This window comes from Thermobia domestica, chromosome 9 (assembly GCF_964235325.1).
Source record: "Thermobia domestica chromosome 9, izTheDome1.hap1.1, whole genome shotgun sequence".
Lineage (NCBI taxonomy): Eukaryota > Metazoa > Arthropoda > Insecta > Zygentoma > Lepismatidae > Thermobia > Thermobia domestica.
In genome coordinates this window covers 37,581,626-37,597,664 of record NC_137462.1, presented here as the reverse complement: position 1 = coordinate 37,597,664, position 16,039 = coordinate 37,581,626, and positions in this window count along the sequence as shown.

The following is a 16,039-nucleotide window of genomic DNA, read 5'->3' as shown; positions in this document are numbered from 1 at the left end:
GTTGTTTCATTTATTTATTCATTCTATCGAAACTTAGCAATATATATCACAATATGACAAAACATCAGGATGGCTATCATGGTTCTGATGTGAATCGTAAACTCCTTAAATTTCTCTATATTTCTCTTATTCTTTCTTTTATTCTACCCCTCCCCCCTCTTTTCTTTCTTTTACCCCCGCAGGCTGATGGAACTACAATAAAAGTGCTTATCAAATTTTTCTCTGTGTTTGTGTATGCTAATCTTTTCTACTACCATATTTACTGGCGTATAAAAAGCAGTTCTTTTCCTCTGAGAATTAGTTCAAAAATGAAATGCATTGTATACCCCGATGCACAGATTTTGATTATTTTAATAAGTATTCTCGATTCTACATTGTTCGATGTCTTACTTGTTTCCTTACAATATGCAAGATCATTGAATCTACGTACAATTGAATCAGTAGTTTTGAAAAGGCCATGAATCACAAAAGGGCAAGTTTGCTTTAGTCCAACCTTTTGGAACACCAATTGCTTACAACAAGTTGTTCATTTTGTACAGTGACAAGAAAACTGAGATCGACCACTTCATGTCTATCAAGATTTTCAAAAATTAAAGTTTTTTTCTTAATTTTCTTATAACTTTACTTTTCTGACTCATGACCTTTTCAAAACTATTGATTCAATTCAATGAATCAGCAGATGTAATATACATACAATTGCTTTATTGGGCTTATCATAATGTGCATGTTTTTCTCTGGATGCATATGCGGTATTACATTCCCAGATTACGTGAAATTCTAAATTTAATTAGGCATTGTCAGTGGCGTATGCAAGGGAATTTGGGGTTTTATTTATTTATTTATTTATTTTTAATTGTTAAAACCTCTATCTTCCCCTGCCGTTGTCTGTATCATCAGGACTTACGTGACAATCGCTCCTGCTTCTTACTCTCTTTTCCTCTATATATAGTCTTTTCGATTTAATTCTCTTTAGCTGGGAGCAGTACGTTACCTTACTTCTTCTGCAGTACGTTACCTTATATATTTAAAGGTACCCATTTATTCTTTGTTAATTATTTCTATTTATTTATTTATTTATTTACAAAATAAATTCCTCCACCATCCAAATAAAAAACATATGCATGAAACAAAAACAAAGAAAAAAGAGAATATCTGGTCAAAGTGCGTAGTCTTTGTTAGTCTTTCGTCCTTTATGTCTTTCGTATTTTATATCTTTGTTTCCTTATATTTTTAATTTCTTCTTATCTTCCTAGTTATTTCTACTTTTTTGTTTATTATCTTGGTTCTCACTTTTCAGACATTTCTCTTTGTGGTTTTTCTTTATGATTTCTCACTCTGGTTTCTTATTGCATATATAGTGGAATCCTCACATACATTATGTAAGGCTTGTTTCCTCTTTGATTTTCAGCTGCTTCTCTCTTATCCAACTAAACATGTAATTGTAGAAGAGAAGTGGTCGTAATGAAAATAAAAGTAAACTTTTCTGACAAAGTTCGGCGATTGGGAAGAGAGGTAGTCAAAACAAAAAGATACTTCAAATACACTGCTGTTATGGAACTATAACTTTGCTCTAATAATGGTCGTGATCAGTAGTGGTCGACTTAAAGAGATGGTTGTGTAGAAGGGTTTCATTTGCTGGATATATCGTTAATTTCATTCGCTGGATAAATACTTACATTCATGATTGTAAATAGTATATCCCACAAGAGAAAGAATAAATTACTTCATTAGTGCTGCCAAAATAGAAGTTACACTTCGCCAAAGTATGTTGAATGGACTTTTGATAAGTAATTTAATGAATATTTAGTTAATGAAAAGTTTAGTAAATGAAAAGTAAATATTACGTTCGCTGCGTCTCATCTGGAAATTTAGAACACAATATCATGCTTTTTATCGTAAGAGGCAAGTAGGCAGTCATTGATAAACAAATAATCTGCTTAAATTATGAAACATGGTTTGAAATCATCAGAGTAATTTTGTGGCTTGGATCTATAAAGGTTGAATGTCACAATTTGACTCGGCTATAAAGGTACGTTGCAAAATGATACGAACACTATAATTTATTGTCATGTGCAAACAGATAGAAATCGGAAAATGAAAGAGATAAAGAGATAATGGCTATTGAAGGTTATCAGATATATTGGAAATGCTAGTAGCACACGAAAATAGAAAAAAAATGAAATCTTTAAGTTTTACGTCCTACGATTATGCCGTGTAGGCTAAAGGAGATGGTCATGACGAGAAATGAATAAAATGGTGGAATGAAGAATGAGGGAGCAAACAGGAGAACCCCGAGAAAGTCCACGCGTACGGGGTTTGTCCACCACAAAGCTCACTTGGCCCGAGCTGGGATCGAACCAGGGACCTCACGCACCAGAATTGAATGCTCTACCACTGAACCAGAACGGGAAAAAAGAAAAAGATCGTTGCAAAATGATAAGAAATGGCGATGTTTAGCCTGTTACACATATATATGTTGTTGCCATTGAACCCAGAGGGCACCGAACGACAAGTTACAGTATACAGTTAATGCATGTAGGTGTCTAAAGAACGTTCTATGTGGAGGAAGTTCTTGTGTAGGTACTTTCATGAGACATAATGGGGCGAAGGAAAGCGTTGTCTGTGGGTGAAAAAGGGATGGATATTAGCACATAAAGGAGAAGGCTTAATTGCAGTGAATTATCAAGTCGACCTAGACGAAGCACCTGTGTTATGAACAACTTTCTGCGATTTGGTTCACGGACTGGAATGAATAAATTCCTCGAAATCCCACAGAAACTAATTCCTTGAAAGCCCACAACAGGAAACAGACCATTGTTCAGAAGCTAAGTGGTGGTGGTAAACCATTTATTACACAGTTTCCGTGTGACTCTTTTATCCGTGTACATAAATTCATGCTGTCTCAAGAGCTATAAGACGCTACGCTGCAACCGTCTCCGATATAGGAAGCACAAATGGCAACCACGACATACGACACGACACAAGAAGCAACGTAAGGCATGTGATCTGGAAGGAGGGACGGTGGTGGGTGATTTTCAGCAACGAAAAATAAAAATATTAATCTTCATGGTTCTTGTAGCGGGATATATTACTGACACGACATTAGGAAAGAAGAAATCTCCAAGCAACAAGGGGAAAAGGCAGTCGGTAATGGTGTCGGGGGCTTTTCAATGACATAAGGAACCTCGTCTTTCCTGCATGCCATTCCTCCTCGTATGACTGTAACGAGATACCAAATGCAACAGACAGTCTACATTACCGTGCTGAGTGCTGGTATATAGTGAATGTTTCAATAGGACAATGTCACTGGTCTGACATGCCATTTTCACGGATGCAAATGTGATAGAAAATCTGTGGGGTGTGTTTTGTCCTTCAGTGTTGCAAAGGCAACCAATACAAGATCTTCGTGACTTGTAGAATATTATCCTTGCCGCCGAGCCGCTCTAAATGAGTCATGGATCGGAACACTAATAATATGTAGATGCAATGTCAGAGCTATATGCTAGATGTGGTAACTGTTAATTTTCCTCAAGTTCATGGAATTTATTCATGGTCATTTGAAAGATATAAGTTGCTGCTGCAGAATGGCTCACTTTCTGTTCACCAAGCTATTTTGGCATACAATGGCTTAATCCCTTTCATTTGTTCGGAGTGCAGGGTAGTATTCATGAGTTGTGAAGTTTTGTATCTGGCAACATTGAGAAAAATTTAAAACATTTGACTCTAATGATTCGTAGCAATTCTGCAGAAGATAGAGAAAGGGGGAAGTCATTGTACCAGTAATATTTGTAATTCTGAAAACATTCAGTCAATTTGTATGGTTTTGGTCTTGTTTGTAGAATGATATAGTAATGTGTGACGTTTAATGAAAAATAGACAAAAGATAGAAAGTTGTATTTTGTTTCTTAAACAAAAAATTGCTTTTATAGACTGTTAAATGAGTCGTCTGTCCGGAACGAACTCGTGCTGAAAATTATTTCCTCACAATTCCATCAGACCCTAAACATCATCTTGTTTTCGGTCCGTCCGAGCTTCACGACAGGTTCCAGTTCCTGTTACTTGTTTAACCACTGTTTATGCACATTAGGATTGAGAAAAATTATGCAATTTTTGTTGCACAGTATTATTCTCTTCAGGAAATGCAGATCTCATGAATTTTCCAGGAGTTTCTTGCATATGCTCATTTGCCTCTGTAATTGAGCAGGAGTAGGTTGTATTTGCCGAAGTTCTGAACATGAATCACATCGGACTGTTATGGGGCGTTTACACTTGGTCGATTTAGTCGCACGACTAAATCGACTCGCTGCATTTGCCACTAAATCGAAGCAACTAGGCCGAATCAGATCGATGGATGTGTTCAATTATTTCAACCACAGAAAATAGAACGTCTTTCAATTCAGTTGCCAGTCGATTAGTCGCCTTCGATCAACAAGCGATTAAGTTGAAGTCCCGTTTACACGGTCGATTAAGTTGAAAGTGACGTCAATTCAACTGAATCAAACGCAAATCGACTAAGTGTAAACGCCCCATTAGATACTGAACTCGCCTGATAATTTGCTAGTGCTAGTTGTCAGATTTGTCTCTATGGTCTGATGCACGATCTTGGAAGCTACAGCTTTCGGCCTACCTGACCTTGAATGATCCTTAAATTTCTTACAATCTGAGCGAAATTTCTTGAATCTTTGGTGGTTATCCTGTCATCAACTACATCTTCATCTTTCAAAGAACAAATACTTCTGGTTGCTTCCGGAGCTTTATGGCCCAATTTGAACTCTTAAAGCAAAGGTTTTCGTTGCATCTTCTTTGAGGCTGTCAAATCAAAAACCTTTCAGAATACAAACTACTACTATCCATACCAGTACTAGCGAGTAGCTTCGACTCTTTGGTTAAGTGACATTCACACCCCAAATGATGCATGTATGTCAATATTAGAGAACTTATGATTGACCCTTGTATTAACTGCCTTAATCACTATTTTTTTGTTTATATATATATATATATATATATATATATATATATATATATATATATATATATTGTCAATTTTAAAAAAAACACTATTCACATATACTGTTAGTATTATGGTCAGTGTAAGTAGAATTAGAGAAATCAAGTTGGAAAAGGAACAAATTGCACGCAGCTATCTAAATTAAAATTTTAGTCATGGATCCTTTTAGACCTAGACAATATAATTTTATTATCTAATAAATTGAATGATACGTTATATTTTTTTAAAAAATCAAGTACATCTTTAGTCTAATGGAAATTATTCTGAACTTTTAATAACGCTTCTGCAGAACAACTGATGTCAAGATATCGAAACTCATGTCACGTTCTAATTACATACATACGAGGTGCGTTCGGAAAGTAACCTCCGATTGGTCACTGTGCGTGAAGTAGTTGGAGCAGCGATACCATCTTTGCACAGACGTGCGTAGTAGATCAGTTCGCATCCAGCCGTGGTGGATTGAAGGTTGTCTGATCACTAGTTCCACTTTCGTAGAGTCTCAAAATGTGTGCTGCAATAGAAAACACCGCCAAGTGCGAGGTGTGAGCTGTTATACGTTTTCTTACGGCAAAACAATATTCATCGGGAACTTTGTGCCATGCATAGACCAAGTGTGATGAGTGAAGGAGTTGTTCGGAATGGGTTCGTTCATTTAAAAGTGGACAAACAAACATTCATGACGAAGAGAGGAGTGGCAGGCCATCAGTGGTTAGTGATGAACTCGTTCAGAAAATTGATGGAAAAGTTTCTGAAAATCGACGTTTTACAATCTCGGAGTTTTCCGATGAATTTCCACAAATTTCCAGGATCTCAGCGCTTTGGTGATGATGAGGAGCTGAAAGATGCGGTCACGGGGGGAGGGGGGGTTTTTTATGCTGATGAAATTTCTAAGCTAGTGCAGAGATATGATAAATGCTTGAATATTTATGGAAACTATGTTGAAAAATAGAGTAAAGAAGTAATCTTCATATGTATATAATAAATTCTCATTTACTTTGGTGTTCCTTTTTTTAATCAACCCTATGTTGTTTTTTTTTTTTTTTAGAACGACCCTCGTATATATTTCAAAAATGTAAATTTCTTCGTCAGTTTCCACAGCAAGTTTCTTTCGATGATGGGCCAGGTCAAAGTCTCGGTAAGTATCGAGTGATTAGAAAGAGAGGGCGATGGCTTTCAGAAAATTATCACAGAAAAAATTGTAGGTAACAGGTATAATGTAAAGTAGTGAAGAAGAAGAGGTGACAAGACAGGAACATAAAGTTAAAATGGAGTCATAAGGAAACTGGAGACGTGTAAGTGAAGAAAGTTACAGAAAATAATAGCAAAGGAAACAAACAATAATATTAATAGCAAAAATAGTAGTCAAGTACATAGGGTCTAACAAAATAAATAAATAAATAATAATAATAATAATAATAATAATAATAATAATAATAATAATAATAATAATAATATAATAATAATAATAATAATAATAATAATAATAAAATTCACATTACAGCTGTTACAGCTTCACATCTTTCACTGTGTTGACTTGGTGCGTTTCGTGTCTAATCTCTCTCTTCCTCTCTCTCTTTCTTTCTTTCTTTCGATATTTACTCATACTTTTATTACATGTGCTTTTGTCATAATATTCTAGCATAATATACAACAAATCGACAGTGAAACATTATATACAGGTCTAATATCCTCTAATATTGTCTTTCTTTTCTTTCTTTGTTCTTTGATGGAGCATTCAGTTTTGAAAGCTAAATGTATTTTTATTTTTAACTATATTTTTTATTGGATCAAAAGATCCAATATATTTCAATCAAAAATTTTCTTGTACGCCTTATAATGACGAGCTTCATACAGTGTAGCCAAACCCAAACTACTACTTAATTCAGTATGATGTGCTTATTCCGTAGAAAACACGAAACTCGATTTAGGGGCCGTTCAAAAATTTTGTAGCCCCTGACCCAAGATCCAATATATTTCAATCAAAAAATTTCTTGTACCACTTATATCTGGAGAACTACATATAGTGTAGCCAAACCCAAACTATCACTTAATTCAATATGATGTGCTTACTCCGTAGAAAATACGAAAACTCGATTTAGGGGCTGATGAAAACTTTTGTGGCCTCTGGTCCAAAAACTAATTATTAGTCAAGATCGCAATATTTTGAAGCAATTTTTGTCATTCCTCAAATTCTTAGCCAAGATCTATTTATTTTTTATTTATTTACTCGTATTTTGCCTGTTTTGATTTACAATATGAAGAGTATCTCCTATAAGTTCTACAGTTGTCATATGTACATAAATGCAAATTGTAATACAACTTAGTACGCCATTTGTAGTACAAAATTATAAACAAACATCACATGTTAAATTTGTTACATCATTACATCATATTCATACATCGTTATCATTTGCAAATTCCTGAACTGAATAATATGCTTTAGAAAGTAACAACAGAATACGAATTTTGTTTTGGGTATTAAAATTTACCTCTTTATAATGTGATGGTAACATATTATAAAGTCTCGTACAATTTAAATAAACATTTTTTTGGTATTTGGAGTAATTTTGTTGTACTACGTAAATGTCGTTTAATTGCCGCGTGTTGTATACATGAATAGCTCTTGTTTGTGTAAACATCTGTTTGTTTTGTTTCACGAAGTGTATAGATTTATATATGTATAGGCTTGGAAGGGTTAAATTTTTTTGTGATCTAAATATTTGTTTACATGATTTTCTTTTATTTAGTCTGAATATTATTCGTAGTATTTTCTTTCGTATCCGAAATGTTTCCTGACTGCATGCGGCTGATCCCCAAAAAATAATTCCAAAACTGAGGAGTGATTGAACTTTTGCGTAGTATATCGATAATAAACTATTTCGTGAAACCGTATCACGTAACCTAAAGAACGCAAAACATAAAGTAGTCATTTTTTATTTAATGTTTTAACATGGGTTTGCCAAGACAAATCATCATTGATGTAAACACCAAGTAATTTTGTTGCATTAGAATACTCAATTTGTTTTCCATTAATGTTTAGCGAAGGGAAAGATGGATTATTTCCTGGAAAACGAAAGTTTATTGCAAATGTTTTATCTGTATTTAGGAGAAGGTAATTTGCATTCAACCAAGTAACTATTTTGCTTATAACCTTTTCTGCCTTAACCGATGGATCATTCCTAAAATTTTTGTTATAAATATGTTACAAATCACTCACAAACAACATTTACTTATGTTACGAGTAACATTCACACATATATAAACAGTTAGTATTTCTTGTTTGGTTATTGCGTTGAAGAAGAAAGAAGATGCCTTATTACGACATATTATATGTCTCTCATTGGGCATCTTGTGTTTCTATCTGACCTAGCTGTGCCAGAGACTTGGAAGTCTGGACGCCTGCTTTCGAAATTTTGATCCCAATATGATGTCCTGTGTACCTTATAGTTGTCCCCAAAGTCAGAATTCTCCTTCTACCTGCTTTTCACTACCTTTCTATTCTTTCAGTCACCCTTTCGAGATGGTAGGGAATAAAAAAAAATACAAAAGATTATTTTCTATTTCCTTATATTTTTGTGGTAATCAAATTATGCTCATTCAACGTAACATTAACTGCAATATTAGAAGCATAAAATGACATAAGTATTAAACTAACTTTAACTGGAATCGTGTAGCATAGATTAAGATAAGATTAAATGAGGCGCCTAGTATCAAAACCCGCCATTTTTTAAAATACCGAAATTAATTTATATCGCTTGTTATATGTTTGATCTAAAGAAATTCCATGGAAAAAAGGTTTTGTTTAAAAGCTTAATATTTCATACTTTAAAGAAAACTAGTTCAAATATGGGACTTTGTACGCGTGTATATGGAGCTTCACTGCACGCTTTGCGAGTTTACTCGAAACTAAGCGAAATAGATGTGGCAGATTTTGATACTAATTTCGAGCTTTCGTTTCTGTAGCTACGACCCTTCTCGATTCATAACTTATCGGATGAATTAGTTCGGTAAAGTAGTTAGCTTCTATTTAGCTTTTATATTGAGAGTAACTTTTTCAAAATATTTTTAACAGTATGCTACCATGTTAAAGTATTAAATCGTGTTTCTGCGTTAAAGATAGTAATTTGTGTTACTAAATTTCATCAATTAAAGCCAAAATAAACGGACTACCCAAATAAAATTATTCCTTAACCCCAGTGAAAATAAATCTAGAATCATAAACATTCAGAAAGCAGTTGAAGATGCAGAGAATATTTCTGATCGTCAGCACGTTGAAAGGTCAAGTTGAGATGTTTTCATCTAGTTTTTCCTTGATACTCACATTAGAAAATCTAACCACAATACAAATTGTCTTAACAGAGTTTCAGACAGGCCATTCAGGAACACTCAAACTTTATATCGGTCCGAGGAGTGAACAAAATTGTATCTGCACTTAAACAGAAGCTCACAATCCTAGAAGCTCGTGCACAGACTCACGGTGAGCTTATAGCGAATATTGAGAAAGGACTTAACGAGCTCAATACGGACTGCATTAGTTGAGTTGAGTTGATTTGAGTTTAGCGTCCCTTTCAGCAGCGAGGCTATATGAGACGTGGACCTACTGATTAACGTGGAATCCGAACCACATGAGCTCCCGCCGGAAATCGAACCCGGACTGCATTAGCAAAAGCCACCTTACCTAACAAGGATTTTGTTTCGGGGGGAAGGGCCCCTGAGTTTGAGAGTTAAATATATTTTAACTTATGCATAAATTGAAGTTTTAATGACAAGAATTGCAGACTGGTGAATCTTACGTGATACGATACACACAAAAATTTAACAGTGAATCTAACTTTTTATTCTATTCATAGGAGGCTAAGCGGTTAGCGTACGCGCCTTTGACGTGGGAGACCCGGGTTCGATTCCCGGCGGGAGCTCACGTGGTTCGGATTCCAAGTTAATCAGTAGGTCCACGTCTCATATCGCCTCGATGCTGAACGGGATGTTAAACTCAAAAATCAATCAATCTATTCATAGGGGAGAAAGGTAGCATCCTCTTGGCCTACCTAATTTCTCGGGCTACTTATTCGCCCATAAATATTTCTTTGCTATAATAACTAAAGTCCGTTATGTTGATATCCATGCAAGATGATGTGGAACACCAGCTTCGCTTAGCAGTTTCTCTTAATTTTGGTGTTACTGACAGCGGCCGACTTGAATCACAACTATCAACGATCGAAAGTATAAAAGGAGAAACGAAAGAAAATAACTAAGAAAAAAAAAACAGTAGAGTAGAATGGGCAAAAAAAAAAAAGAAAAAAGAACGCAGTTCTTACATGGAATGAAATTTGACAAATATAAGGAGATTGCCTTCTTCTATCTACTAAAACGTGATCAATTTGATTATGTATTTTCCCGTCTGGTGATGTCAAATGTATTTATGAACGTCGCGATGTGGGAATTTTGTACTCTTCACGATTAGGTTTTTGGATGTTGCAAAGTTCACGAGTCTAACACCGTTGTCATTACTTTCCTTATGCAGACTTTCGTTCCCTATAATCGGTTTGAAAATATCCTCTCGTCCTACCTTCGCATTGAAATCCCCTAATAGAATTTTCATATGGTATCGCGGGAGTTGGTCAAATATCCGTTCCACTTCGTAATTTATATATTTTTGAAAGTTTATAGTAAACTCATGATATACCCCAGATAGCAAAAATGACTTGCAACAAACTTGCAGCAGATTTTCAATTCAAGTCTGGCAAACTTGCAGCAGATTTGTGATGCAAGTCTGCAAGTTTGATGCAAGTTTAATGCAAACTTCCTAGTTGACGCTCTTCGAACTTGCAGCACGCCTGCAGTGCAAGTGTAGGGTAAGTTTGCAAAGCAAGTTTCTGCAGGGGGTTTACTTCCACAGCAAACCTGTTGCAAGTTTTCGCTTGCATTACAAGTGCAAGCAAGTCGGCAGCAAGTTAGTGCAGGTTTGACACAAGTCTCTGCAAGGATACCACTTGTACTGCAAGTCTACAGCAAGTTTGTAATAAATTTTCTGCAAGTATATACTTGCATTGCAATTCTACAGCAGGTCTTCAGCAAATGAATGCAGTAAGTCTTCTGCAGGTATATACTTGCATTGAATTACATGCCTTTTATAAACCGAACATTTACTGTATACGAACAATCAAACAGTATATTTTTCTCAACAACTTTGTCAAACAATACATGTTTAAAATATATATATTATCTCTACATACTGGATACTTACGTAATTATCTTAATTATCCACTTGTTTTAATGCTTCACACACTTTGCACCTACTACAAATGGCGGCCTGGTGGCGAAATTTCTAAGATTAGACTTTTTGCCACCTGTTGGTAGAAACTAGAACTGACACACTTGCTACAAAGTTGCAGCACGCCTCCGAGGCAAGTAAAATCTAGCAAGTGAAAATTACATTACAACATTTGCGGGTAACTGTTTCAAAACGCCTGCAACAGGTGTACAGTGCACGGAAAGTCTAGCAAGTTAAAATCAAATATAGTGAAAGACTTGCTGAAAACCAACATGCTATTAGGAACCTATCATAGTCTGGAATCTGGCTGAACCCGCCAGCTTTTAGCTTCTATATCCAAGACCAGAGATATTACAAATTCCTATATCAGTGTAACTTACAAAACAAACAGAAAAATTATTAAATTGTAAATTAATAGTATTCTGATACATAATAAGTTACTCTATTAATTATTTTTTTCAACACACCTTTTTCCCTTTTTCTCATAGCACATGTTCCATACCACGAGCAGAACAAGGTTAGCACTAATAAATGAAAGTAATTTTAATTGCTTTTCACATTCTTGTTGCTTGGCATGCTCGTGTATGCGATTCAGGAATTATGAATATTGCTCGTTCTTCCTCGTTAATATTGCTTGCTCTTTGCTCGTTCTTCCTCTAAAACAAACGAAATGGATCAACCAAACTTACAGTGGTAAATTACCTGGTCCTATACTATCCACATCACATTTTTAGTTTTGACAATTTCCAAAATTTAAGGAAGTGGTCCTATGCACCTATTCCAAAAGTTGGGGATGGAGCAAGGTACACCTGCCAAAATCAAGAGGAGGAGATGTACCCCTAGGTTATTGACGTGGTTAGGAACTACGAGTCCTAAGGCAGGAGCCCTTTCAGATATTTTTGCTAACTAAATGCCCAAAACCAGAACGTGCGTCTGTCCGTCCGTATGACTGTCTGTCGTCAGTCAGAGTAAAACTGGTAAGAAACAGCGAAAGCGGTTTCTTGTAATCGATTCAGCGTTCCAAGGATAGATTCCATCTCCTTTAATAATCCCCTATTCATACCAAAACTGAGAGGGACACGGTGACTCAGTTATAAAGCGTTTATTTCTTGTTCGCGGGTTTCCTGGTTCAATTCCCGGCCAAGTAAGTTTATGCTGGAAACCAGTGTCGGATGGTTTTTCTCAGGGGTATTCTCGTTTCCCGCACAATCTCATTCCACAAATTCTTCCATCATTGTTCACTTGTCTCAATCATCTGTCTCCCTTAGCCTAAAAAAGCATAAACATCGGACGTTAAGCCGAAAGATTTCATTTCAAACCGAAACTGGTAGAAATCAACCATTTCCGGTTTCAAAATTGATCGCCATAGAACAAAATTGATACTAGATGGCGAGGAGTGGTTTTATTGAATCAATTGAACATCCCAAGAATATGTTGCATCACCACATTAATCTCTCTACCAAAACATATACGGTACACAGGGTGTTAATGACCTACACCGAAAATCTGTAAGAGGTGATTCCTCACATCAAAATAAGATAAAAAGTTCATATGGACCTGTGGCGAAAAGTGCATAGTTTCAGAGCTAGGGTTGTCCAAAATCACGAAAAAGCCAAATTTCAGCAGGTCCTATTTCGAATTCCAGAAACTGTGGATGGTGGTCCTTATCCGCGTAAAGGAAGTCACGCATACACAATCCAAAAGTGCATATTTCGTCAATTTTCAATAGGTATACAGGGTATACCCTACAGGGTGTAATTCTCACATATGCTCTCAATATAGTTTCCAGATATACCCTGATTTCAAGAAGGGTCCAAAGTAGGCAGAAGGTAAGCCTTGACAACAATGGACATCCAATGCTTCGGAGGGAAGTCGAAAGTGTTAGGAACCGGCAGCTCCATGATTTTTTTTTTTTTTTCTCGGAATAATGTATGATGCGATGTATTTCTCCACGGTATATTTCACATTTTCTTCATTTATAAATGTGAAAGAAAGCATTACAGCATGCATTTTTCCGAGTATCCTTAACACTTTCGACATCGCGCCAAAGGATTCTGTGTTCATTCGTATCAAGGCTTATCGTTTGCCTGGCTTGGACCAATCATAAAGTCAGAGCATAATTAAAAATTCGACTGATGGCATGTCTGGGAATTTCACCCTGTATGGAATAATCTGTACACCCGCTGAAAATTAATAAAATATGCATTTTTGGATTGAGTATGCGTGACTACTCTACGCTCATAAAGGCTACCATCCACAGTTTCTGGAATTCGAAATAGGGCCTGTTTGAAATTCGGCTTTTTCGCGATTTTGGACAGCCCTAGCTCTGAAACTATGCATTTTTCACCATAGGTCCATATGAACTTTTTCTCTTATTTTCATGTAAAGAGTCACCTCTTACAGTTTGTCGGTATAGTTCATTAATGCCCTGTATATTGAGTCAACGTCCAAAGAATGTTTCACCTCAACTTAATCCCTGTATGCAAACCAGAAATGGTGGACGTCTACGATTTTCAGTTTCAACACTAATTGCCGTAGTGAGCAAACAGTAATAAACGGCGTGACAAACATCTGGGCATTTGAAGGAGGCGCTCCAAGTTCCCTTTAAATGCTGCTAGCAAATGAGAGGCCAGCAGCATTGTCACATTTATTTTGTACACATCCATGTCTATCTTCTGCCACTTGATAGCGCTGTAGTTGGTCTGCTTACCTGTAGCCACACCCGTTTACCACTCGGCAACATCGCGCCAGAGCTTGCGGTTTATTCGCTTAGCTGAAATGCCATGATGTTTGTCATAGGCTTTAGATAGCAAGAACTGTTTCGTTTTTTTAAAATGCAAATTCAGTGGTGCAAGAATATGTTTCATCTCCACCTTTATATCTTGCCCAAAACTGGAAGTGATAAAAATTGAATAATACTCCCGATTTCAATATTATCTCCATAGTGCAGAAACGGTAAGAGATAGTGGGATACTGCTTTTGATATGGATTCAGCGTTTCAAATACTTTTGCGTCCCCCCCCCCCCAATAATTTGAAGTACAAAATATTCAATATTTTATTGAGCTGAGCGAAGCGAAGCTCTTATACTTGGGTTAGCCGTTTGGTTGTCCGCAAACTCCTCCTAGACCGTTTGGCCGATCTCAACCAAACTTAGCACGCTGATAGAGTATGTCGTGCTGAGTGACAACATAAGTCGAAATCAAAAATCCGATGTACCATCGAGGAATAATGACCGAAAAACGCTTCCTCCTAGACCGTTTGGCCGATCTCAAGAAAACTTAGCACGCCGATAGAGTATGTCGTGTTGAGTGACAACATAGGTCGAAATCAAAAATCCGATGTACCATCGAGGAATAATCACCGAAAAACGCTTGCATAGACTTAACATGGGGAAAAAGTTTTCACGCGATTTTTTTTGTCAACAATTAAAAATGGCATTTATTATTGCATAATGGCCAGGAATGATTACGTAGTTTAAGCTCGCTCAGCTCATTTCATTGCAATCGGGTACATCCATTGCATTCCTAGTTCTAATTTAATTTATTTACTAACGACAGAATAACATATAAATAATAATAATAATAATATTTATTTGGAATATAATATTCAGGCTGTGAAACGATTGTAATCGAATTCTTGATATACCGTAGGGGGGTCCGTAAAGGTAAGCAGGAAGACAACAAATGTAATCGAAGATAATAAACAGATTGGGCTAGATAATACTATTTAAATCACTTCCTTTGATGCCCCCCCCCCCAAATTTACATGCCAGAGACGCCAGTGCTCAGAATACTTTTTGTCAACACCTTTATCAATTTATTTATACCGGAAATGGTAAAGATAAACGATTTTCCGTTTCAATACTGATCGCCATAGTAAAAAAAAAAAAAAAAAAAAAGCAATAAATAGCGAGAAGCTGTTTGTGTTTTATAAAGGCTCATTCACATATAGGCCCATGCCCTTCCCCTGTCGTGCTCCGTCCGTACCACGGCACGACCATTCACACACATCATGCAGTACCGTGCCGTGCCGGTGCTGGTTTCAACACCGTTTTCCGAATTGCAAAGAGGGTTAACTTCGTGCTACTTCGAGTACTCCGAGGAAAGCCGAAGCATCACGGCCGCCGAGTCACGACCAAGGTAGTTTCTCTTCAAACTGCCCTATTGGGACACGGCATGGGAACCGCACACTATGTGTGAATTAACCTTAAGAATTCAGGTCCGCAAAAATAGTTCCATCATCAAACTTCATTCCCCCTATTGCAACATATAGTTGCATAAGTCTAACACTAATTCCGGTTCCAATGTTGATTTCCATGGAAGAAAAACAGCAGTACGCGGCGAGAAATTGCTTTTTTTATAATGTTTCAGGATTTCAAGAATATAATTTGTCTCAAGGCTTTTTGTTCTACTGAAACCAGGGGTGGTACAATTCCATTTCAATATTGATTCCTATATAGCAATATTTGCAAGAGATAACGGAAAACCAGTTTGATATGCTGTACGTGTCCAAAGGACAGTTTCTGTTTCTAACTTTATGCTGCTGTTTTACAGATTTTTTCTCTTTTATTTTGCGCCCCATGATTAAGCACCAAATCTAAGGAAGATCGTGATGATGAAATGGATAATAATAGTAGGATGATGAAAGTGGAGGAAACGGTAGAACCCCGAAAAAAACCACGCACATGGTATTTGTCCACCACAAAGCCCACTTGACGGGAGCTTATGTCTCTATTGCACAGTGTTCGAAGTGGAAAAAA